Source organism: Gossypium arboreum, chromosome 1, assembly GCF_025698485.1.
Source record: "Gossypium arboreum isolate Shixiya-1 chromosome 1, ASM2569848v2, whole genome shotgun sequence".
NCBI classification, from domain to species: Eukaryota; Viridiplantae; Streptophyta; class Magnoliopsida; order Malvales; family Malvaceae; genus Gossypium; species Gossypium arboreum.
Window position 1 is genome coordinate 101,293,295 of NC_069070.1, and position 10,894 is coordinate 101,304,188.

Sequence of the window (10,894 nt, forward strand, 5' to 3'; positions counted from 1 at the left end):
TAATTTTAGCTCAAATGGTGAGTATGAAATTTACCTTAATATTTGCCAAGAGTTTCACCCTTTCAACTCAGCATTGAAAACATAGAATAACATAACAAAATTAAATAACTCAAACTTATAAGAAAAAAACATTAAATACAAGAAAGTTGAGATCTTACAAGGATAAAGAAAAAAACAAATACTAATAAGAACATGATCTTGATCTCCATTTTAATATGCCTCCTATTTTGAAATAAAGGCTATTTACAGAGGTTTGTGAAGAGGAAAATGACAATGCAAAGGACTTGTTAGTAATGAATTGCTAGGCCCAGTTCTTTGTCATCTTTTAAGTCATTTTACATATTAATTGATGACTTTTTTTGTTCAAGTTAATGTCTCTCAATGAGAAAAGTCCAAGAAAGTTGATTGATAATCTGCATCTTGTCCATTTATTATAGAAATTTCTACTCCAAACTCCAAGCATGTTAGGAGATATGGTCCAAACACAAAAATGCATCAAAATTATCCATCAATGTGAAACTTGTAACTTTCTCTTTACTTTTGGATTTCTTCCTAATGAATTTTGGTATTGATGTTCCAATATTTGAATAGATCTTCAAATTCCTTTTCTACCGGTATAAAGTACACTCAAAATAGAGTTCTAGATCTCGAGAAATGATTGAAACAATAAGAAGTGTTCCGGTTGGAAGTTCTGAATGTGCCCAAATTATAAATTTTGAATCTTTAAGCATTGGACTGTCACTCACCATCCTGGATCAGCTTTAGGCTTAGTGCATTTAATCTTGTAGTTTCATATATTGACATCTTCTTCCCAAACATGTTTTACCTACAAACTCCACATGGAAAATTTTATTGAAATAAATTCGTGAAAAACACGGTATTTGTAATGCAAACATAAAAAAAAAAAAGACAAATCAACTAAAATAAATCTAAAATATATAGAAATACCTAAGAAACTAAGCAAATGTAAGTAAGATATACCCAAAATAATCATATGATGAAGACTCATCTGCATTTACTTATAAAACGCCTCTATATTGCTACATGTTAGTGGTGTTGCAATACACAAGCATGACTAATTGTTTACATTTTAGTGCAATTTTTTATTTGAACATCACTGGTTTGAAACATTTACTGAAACTTCCTTTCACAAACATCGTTAATTCATTTTCTTATTTTTTTTATATTTTATATTTTCATTACATTTTCCTAATCCATTAAACAAAAAAAAAAACTGTCCAAATACGTATTCTTAGTAAAATACTTAATGTTCAAATACATATTCATTACATGTTTTAATTCAAATTCTACCGAGATAATAACGTTTGAACCATATGAACGTAAAAAAGAATACCTAAGTCATTGGTGGTCAAGGTTGCGACTAATAAAAGTCATGAGACTTCAAATTTGCATATGAATTTGTTGATTCTGTGCTTGAATTTTCTTTCTTTTTTTTTTTTTTATATTTTATATTTTCATTACATGTCCCTAATCCATTAAACAAAAAAAAAAAACTGTCCAAATACATATTCTTAGTAAAATACTTAATGTTCAAATACATATTCATTACATGTTTTAATTCAAATTCTACCGAGATAATAAAGTTCGAACCGTATGAACGTAAAAAAGAATACCTAACTCATTGGTGGTAAAGATTGCGGCTAAATAAAAGTCATGAGACTTCAAATTTGCATATGAATTTGTTGATTCTGTGCTTGAATTTACTCAAATTGTAATGCCCCAAAATTTTAGAATTTAATTGTGAGAATTTGCAGTAATTAAAATTCTATATCTCTGGCCTTGTGTTCTGCTATTGTGTTTAAGGTTTGGGGTTCGATTTGTATCATTAAAAGTTTTGTTATTTTTAAAACAACCATTATCCATGTGCTATGTAGTTAAGTGTAATTTTGTGTAAATCTATATTAAGAATGAGCTTATTGATTCACTAGTTAAACATCTTTCTATATTATGTTTGGTTTCGAGTTCGAGTCCCATCATATGCGTTAGAAAAATTTTGCTGAATGCTGGTATGTGGATGGTGGTTAGTTAATGTAACTAGCCATATGGTAGAAAAATTTTCTAGGCCATGTGGTAGGCAACACTGCTCATCGATTTGGGGCCATACGGGTAAGGCACATGGGCATGTGTTGTAACACCCCAAATTCGGCCTAGATGTTATGGCCGAATCCAGAGGTGTCACTAAGAAGGGTTTTGAAAACTGAGTTGTTTCGATAAATCATTCAAGTTTTATAACTCATATTCGTTTATATCTATTGTCGAGAACGTTATTTAATTAATTTATTTGCCAAAACGTAATTTGCAGTGGAAGTTATAGAAACTGTTGTATTAGAAAATCTCGTTCGTATTTTTGGAAAACTTTGTTTTAGTAAAACCGTGTTTTAGACAACTGTTGCAAGTAAAGTGTAAAAACGAAAATCCAAACCCCAAAATTAAACCAAATAGTCCGAAGAGTCCAATTATTACAAAACTTAGAAAAAATCCTTAAATCAAAATAAAAGCCACAATCTTAAATAGTTTATGAACTCGTGGTCACCGTGAGGCTCCGTCGCACCGATCCATCTAAGTCGGTAGATTACCTAAACAGAACAGTCAAACAAATCTGAGTTTTCGTAAACTCAGTGTGTAATCCAACAGAAATAGACATGCAATACATACAAAAATCTCATATACAGTCAGATATAGATTCGGACTCATGTCTATTTCAGATACAGATAACAGAATTAGATAAGCAGTACAGATATACAGAATGCTACCCCCATCCTCTACACACTATATTCGACCATCCCAACACACCATATGGGGTTAAAACACCCACCCATCCCTACACACCATATAGTGTCGATGCGACACATTACAGGTAATATGTAGTTAAGCTGCTAGAATATAGGCAAAGTGTCGCTGTACAAATCACTTCCTCCACAAATACAAAACCCACCCCAATCACAGATACAGAAATAACATATACAGATTGTATATATATTCTTTAAACAGAACAGACATACATATCAGAATCCTACAGAAGGTAGCTTATCAGAATATTAGATAACGTAACTCAAGGTTTGGTTTGCCCTTACCGACCCTACGGTAGGCCCACAGTCGATCGAAACGAACCGTGCGACCCTAGGGAAGATTTCAGAATTACGATCCCACACTCTTGTATGGCCCACACGCCCAGATTGGTCTTGCCCGTGTGGCCCACATGGCCACACCCACACCACCACACGGCCGTGTCTTATACACGGCCATTCCTTTGTCAAACACACAGTCGTGTCTCATACACGGCCAACCACACACCTGTGTGGTGTCGATAGAAAGGTTTTTTGGCTTTCGCCGGAGCTCAATTTTCTGTGTTTTGGGAACATACCTGTTACGATTTTGATGCAAAACCAGCCCCGAGACCACCAGCACCTAAAAATAGAACCCCAATACCCTATTAGAAACCAATTTACAAGTCCAACATGATTACCCAATTACGCAAGACAAATCGACTTACTGCTTACCAAAAAACGACCACAACCTCAAATCAAGTCGTTGAAGTGAAAATCGATGCTTCACCGTGTTTACCTAAGCAACATAATTCTTTGATTACTCACCAATTATCGGCTATCATTAACATTGCCCACAACTCAAAAACCAATCATTAACAATAAACAAAACTTCACTTACCAAGCCGATTAAAGAACCCCAAAAATTATAGTAGCAACAATTTGAACGAGAAAAACGACAGCAATCAAAAGAAGGAAATGAAAATTGAAAGTGAGAAAACAAGAGAGGAGGGAAAAATTTAAAAAGAGGAAGTTTTAGGAAAAATAGAAACAAAAATTAAAAAAATTAGAAATTTGATAATCTCTCTAATTTTTCTCCCACTAACCCGCAACTCACAACCACCTCAGAATTTTAGCTTTACCGAAACTCTATCAGTCAACCGAGCAAAAATTAACACCTCGCGTATGCAGGAATTTGAACACAGGACCTCCAACACAACAACCCCTTACCAATCGAACCAGTAAACTCATTTTGATATAAATTAATAGACAATTTATATAAGCCCACTCGACAAGGGTAAAGCTTGGATAAAATAACAAAGTTTGGCAAAAGTGGGACTTGAACCAAAGACCTCACACACATACCCAGAACACTTAACCACTGAAGCAAGTACCTATATATGTCAGAATTTATAGAAACAGGAATAAATAAATCAGGGCGTTACAACTCTACCCCTTAAAAGAAATTTTGGCTTGAAAATTTACCTGATCAAAACATATGAGGATATTGCTGACGCATTGAGTCTTCAGGTTCCCACGTGGCTTCCTCAGTGCCATGATTCCACCACAGAACCTTTACTAACGGTATAGACTTCCTCATTAGTACCTTAATATCAAAATCCAAAATCTAAACCGACTTCTCTTTAAAAGTCAAATCTAGTCTAACCTCAATCTCTTCAACAGAGACGACCTAATGGATCAGACCGGTACCGCCTCAACATCGAGACGTGAAACACATCATGGATATGGTCTAACTCTAGAGGTAGCTCCAATTGATAAGTGACTGATCCACACGCTTTAAAATTTGATACGACCTAATAAACCTTGTGCTCAACTTGCCCTTACGACCGAACCTCATAATTTTCTTCTCTGGAGAAACCTTAAGGAATACAAAGTCACCCATAGAGTACTCGATATCTTTCCTTTTTAGATATGCATAGGACTTTTGTCTATCAGAAGCTGCCTTTAGAGGATCCCGAATCACTCTTACCTTATCTTCAATCTTGGAAACCAACTTAGGACCCAAAACTTGACACTTACCCAACTCAGTCCAATATAGCTAAGTACGTCACTTACGACCATACAAAGCCTCGTAAGGTGCCATCTGGATGGTAGATGAGAAACTGTTGTTGTAGGTGAGCTCAGCTAACGGCATAAAATCCTCCCAACTACTTCAGAAATCAATCACACAACTCCGAAGCATATCCTCCAATATCTGAATCACCCTCTCAGATTGACCATCAGTCTAAGGATGGAACGCAGTACTGAAGTCCAATCTCGAACCTAGAGCCTCATGCAATTTCTTCCAAAATCGAGAAGTGAAGCGAGGATCCCTATTAAAACTTATTGAAATAGGAACCCCATACAGTCTTACAATCTCGGAGATATAGAGCTTCGCTAACTTCTGCAGAGAGTAGCCCGTCCAAACCAGAATAAAATGAGCGGACTTGGTCAGTCGATCCATGATGACCTAAACATAATCCTTCTTTGTGGGTGTCAAAGGTAACCCACTAACGAAGTCCATCATCACTCTTTCCCATTTCCGTAAGGGAATCCTAACGGGTTGTAGCAAACTGAAAGGCAATTGATGCTCAACCTTAACTTGATGGCACGTCAGATAACGGGCAACAAAATCTGAAACCTCATGTTTCAAACCCGGCTACCAGTACAGTTCACAGAGATCTCAATACATTTTATTACCATCGGAATGCATAGTATAAGGGCTACTATGCTCTTCCCTCAGAATTGACTGTTTCAGATCAAAATCATTCAGTACAAAAACTTGACCCCGAAAAGACAGAGCTCCATCTGTATTCAACCCTGCCTCTCTCAACCTGACAAAATCACTGAACCAGAGACTCATCCCCCAACTGCTTATGTCGAATCTGATCAATCCAAGTTAGCTTAACTTGCAACTTGGCTAATAGACCTATATCCTCGAACAGAATAAGACGAGTAAACATTGCTCTCAAACCAGTCATCGCTCTTCAACTGAGAGCATCGGCCACTACATTGGCCTTACCAGGATGGTGCTCAATCGTACTGTCATTATCTTTGAGCATATCAATCCACCGACGCTGTTTAAGATTCAACTCATTCTAAGTAAGGAGATACTTGAGGCTCTTGTGATCAATGTAAATAATACCCCTCTCATCATACAGATAATGCCTCAAGATCTTTAACGCTAAAACCACAATAGTTAGCTCGAGATCATACATCAGATAACTCCCGAACCTTACCATCTTGCATTAGTACACATACCAAACTAACGTGCGATGCATCACTATAGACCATAAACTCTTTACTAGATTCAAGTTGTATCAGAACAGGAGCCTAAGTTAGAACAGACTTGAGCTTCTCGAAGCTGGATTGTTGCACATCAGTCCAAACAAAAGAAACACCCTTGTACAGAAGCTTAGTCAAAGATGCTGCAATTAGAGAGAACCCCTTAGCATGTTCTCTTAGGCTGTGAATCTTCGATATGTTCTTAGGCTGTTTCCAATCAAGCATAACCTCAATCTTTCTAGGGTTCAACTCAGATCCCCTTAGCAAAAACCACGTGCCTAAGAAAAGTTACCTTTCACAACCAGAACTCACACTTGCTCAACTTAGCGTAGAGCTGTTTCTCTCGGAGATTTGAAGCACTACTCTTAGATGCTCATCATGCTCGTCCTCGGTCTTAGAGTACACCAGAATATTATCGATGAAAACCACGACGAACTGATCTAGATATGACTAAAACACTCGGTTCATCAAATCCATGAATGCAGCCAGAGCATTCATCAATCTAAAGGGTATAATTAAGAACTCGTAATGCCCATAACGAGTTTTAAATGCAGTCTTATAAACATCAACTTCCTTAACTCTAAGCTGATGATACTTAGATTGGAGATCTATTTTCGAGAACACTGAAGCCCTCGAAATTGATCAAACAAATCGTCGATTCTTAAAAGTGGATACTTGTTTTTCATAGTCAGTTTATTCGACTGTTGATAGTTAGTGCACATCCTTATGGTGCCATCCTTTTTCTTTATAAACAGAATCAGTGCTCCCCATAGAGACACATTAGAATGGATGAAACCATAATCCAGAAGCTCTTGAAGTTGAACATTAAGCTCTGTAAGCTCCTTCAATGCCATACGGTATGGAGCGATGGACACCGGAGCTGTACCCAGTAGAAGCTCAATGCTGAACTCAACTTCTCGATTCGTAGGTAAACTCTGTAACTCCTCAAGAAAGACATCCGAAAATTTTCTCACTGTTTTGATATTTCCAACAGAAGAGTCCTCAGAAACTGAAACATTGACGAAAGCCATAAATGCCTCACACCCTTTTCGAACCAATTTCTCATTTACAAGAGTGAAGATCATATTAAACAGATAATCTCAACACTCCCTGATTCCAACCACCTCCTTATCATCTTCGGTCCTCAGAATGACCTTCTTAGTCACGCAATCTGAACTATCCCAGTGCTTAACTAACCAGTCTATACCTAGAATTAAGCCGAACTCCCCAAACGGTAGCTCTATCAAATTTGCCAGAAACACAATCCCTTATACTTCCAACGATACATTCCTATAAAGTCTACTTATTTGAACAAACTGCCCCAATAGACTCAGTACGGTAATCTCACTAGAAGTTTACTCCACAAAAATCCCTAAGTTTTCGGAAGCAGTACTAGCTATATAGTAATGTATAGAACCTAAAGTCTATCAGAGCAATATAAGGAACATAAAAAATAAAGAATGTACCCGTGATCACATCAGAGGCATCTCTGTCCTCTCGACGTCATGCAGCATAAACCAGTACAGGCTGCCTCGTCTTAGTCTGACTAGCACCTTTGCCCGGTGCTCTCTATCCTCGACCCATACCGTTACTAACCTTAGCAAGTCCACGGCCCCTAGGTGGCTGCTGAACTGCCCTTTGAGACTGTACAGGACTCGGTCCTGAAGCTTGTATCTGATCAACCCGCTGTGGACACTCTCTAATCCGATGCTCCAAAGACCCATATCTCAGACAAGCCCCTAACCTCCTCCAACACTCGCCTAGAAGGCGCCTACCACAATCCTCATATAGCTGAATCCCAGTAGGAGCAACAAGAATCCCCATTCTAATAGGCCCATCAGGTTTGACCCATTTCTTAGGCCTCTGAATAGAACTAGAGGGCTCCGAATCCCTCTTATTCTTGCCTCTCTCTCGGTCTCTATTTTGGCACTCCACGCGCTTAACCTCTTCGGTGATCTTCACCTTATATACCAAAATTGCGAACTCTCACTCCCTCTATGAAGTAATCAGTATCCTTAGATTATCCCTCAAACCGTCCTCCAAACAGACGCATTTATCATACTCAGATGCCACTATGCCTCGAGCGTAGCTACTCAACCTCAAAAACTCGGCCTTAGACTCGGCCACAAATCTATCACCTTGCATGAGATTCATGAAATCACGCCTACGAACATCCACATAGCTTGGCCCCACATGCTTCTCTTGGAAAGCAGTCTTAAAATAGTCCCATTCAGACGATATGGCTAAGTACTCTTATCAACCAACAACCACTACTGATACGCCTCGTTGCAAAGCAAAGAGATTGCACCCTTTAGTTTCTGCTCAGGAGTGCAGTCTATATCATTCATAATCCTCTTGGTGGCCTTTAACCAATACTCGACCATAGTAGGGGTGACTCTAGTGACACCCCCAAACAGCTCAGCTCCATTGGACCGAAGTCATTCAGTTATTGACCCACGTCCCTAGATCTAGAATGAGGTCCAACGACCCTCTCCAACACCCACAACATGGCTTAGGATAGTGAGTCATCCCTAGCCGAGCGGCTTTGAGACCCAGTCTCAGTAACAAGGAAAACCGGTGTCTCACTCGTATCTAAATTTAGTATATTACTCAGAGAGAAAGAGTCAGCTCGAGCCCCCTGCGGCCTCTACCGCGCCCACAAATATCACGACCACGAGTTTCATGAACGCTCATCGTAAATTCAAATTTTTATCTATATTATAAAATTTTATGTATCACTTCCAGTATTTATTAGCAGATATCTTATGCTTTAAATTGTCAAAAGTTCAGAAATGTTTCCGAGGTTTCAGTTCCTAACTAACTTAATACAGTTTCAGAAATTACTAACTATAGTGTTTTCAAAAAGTTCTATCTTAGTTTAGAAGTACTTACATGATCGGCGCCAGACTCGGTGTACCACAAAATTTCTCAAATTATCCAAATTATTTAAAAATTAAATCTTTTTGAAACACAATTTTGGAACCCAAAATTCACAGCTCAAGTTTTGCAACCTGGTTTTGATACTACTAAATGTAACACCCAAATTCGACCTAGACGTTATGATCTAATCTAGAGGTGCCACTAAGAAGGGTTTTGAAAACTGAGTAGTTTCGATAAATCATTCAAGTTTTATAAATCATATTCGTTTATATCTATTATCAAGAACGTTATTTAATGAATTTATTTGCCAAAATGTAATTTGCAGTGGAAGTTATAGAAACTGTTGTATTAGAAAATCTCGTTCATATTTTTGGAAAACTTTGTTTTAGTAAAATCGTGTTTTAGACAACCATCGCAAATAAAGTGTAAAAACGAAAATCCAAATCCCAAAATTAAACCAAATAGTCCGGAGAGTCCAATTATTACAAAACTTCTAAAAATAATCCTTAAATCAAAATAAAAGCCATAATCTTAAACAATTTACGAACTCGTGGTCATCGTGAGGCTCCGTCACGCCGATCTGTCTAAGTTTGTGGGTTACTTGAACAGAACAGACAAACAAATGTGAGTTTTCGTAAACTCAGTGTGTAATCCAATAGAAATAGACATGCAATACATACAAAAATCTCATATTTAGTCAGATACAGAATCGGACTCATGTCCATTTTAGATATAGAAAATAGAATCAGATAAGTAGTACAGACATACAGAATGCTACCCCCATCCTCTACACACCATCTTCGACCATCCCAACACACCATGTGGGGTTAAAAACACCCACTTATCCTTATACACCATATAGTGTTGATACCACACATTACAGATAATATACAGTTAAGCTACCACAATATAGGCAAAATGTCGCTGTACAACACTTCCTCCACATATACAAAACCCACCCCAATCACAAATATAGAAATAACGTATATAGTAATATCATGCATAACATGCTCATACACAGATTGCATATATATACTTTAAACAGAACATACATACATATTGGAATCCTAAAGAATGGAGCTTATCAGAATATTAGATAACATAACCCAGGGTTTGGTTTGCCCTTATCGACCCTACAGTAGGCCCACAATCGATCATAACGAACCATTCAACCTTAAGGAAGATTTTAGAATTACAGCTCGACACGCCCAGATTGGTCTTGCCCATATGGCTTACATGGCCACACCCACCACCACACGACCGTATCTTGAGCACGACTATACCCTCGTCAAACACACGGTCGTGTCTCACAGACGGCAGGCCACATGGCTGGGCACATCCTCGTGTGGCATCAACAGAATGGTTTTCGGCTTTCGTTGAAGCTCGATTTTCTTCATTTTAGGAACACTCTTGTTACAGTTTTGATGTAAAACTAGCCCCGAGACCACCAGCACCTAAAAATAGAACCCTAATACCCTATTAGCAACCAATTTACAAATCTAACATGATTACCCAATTACGTAAAAACAAATCAACTTATCGCTTACCAGAAACAACCACAACCTGAAATTAAGTCATTGAAGTGAAAATCGATGCTTCACTGCCTTCACCTAAGCAACAAAATTTGTCTATTACTCACCAATTATTGGCTATCATTAACATTTCCTTCAACTCAAAAACCAATAGTTAACAATAAACAAAACTTCACTTACCAAGCCGATTAAAGAACCCCAAAAATTACAATAGTAACAATTTGAACAAGAAAAATGAGAGCAATCAGAAGAAGGAAACAAAGATTGAAAGTGAGAAAATAAAATATGAGGGAAAAACGTTAGAAAGAGGAAGTTTTAGGAAAAATAGAAACAAAAAATAAAAAAAAAATTAGAAATTTCATAATCTCCCTAATTTTTCTCCCACTAACCCACTAACCCACTAACTCACAA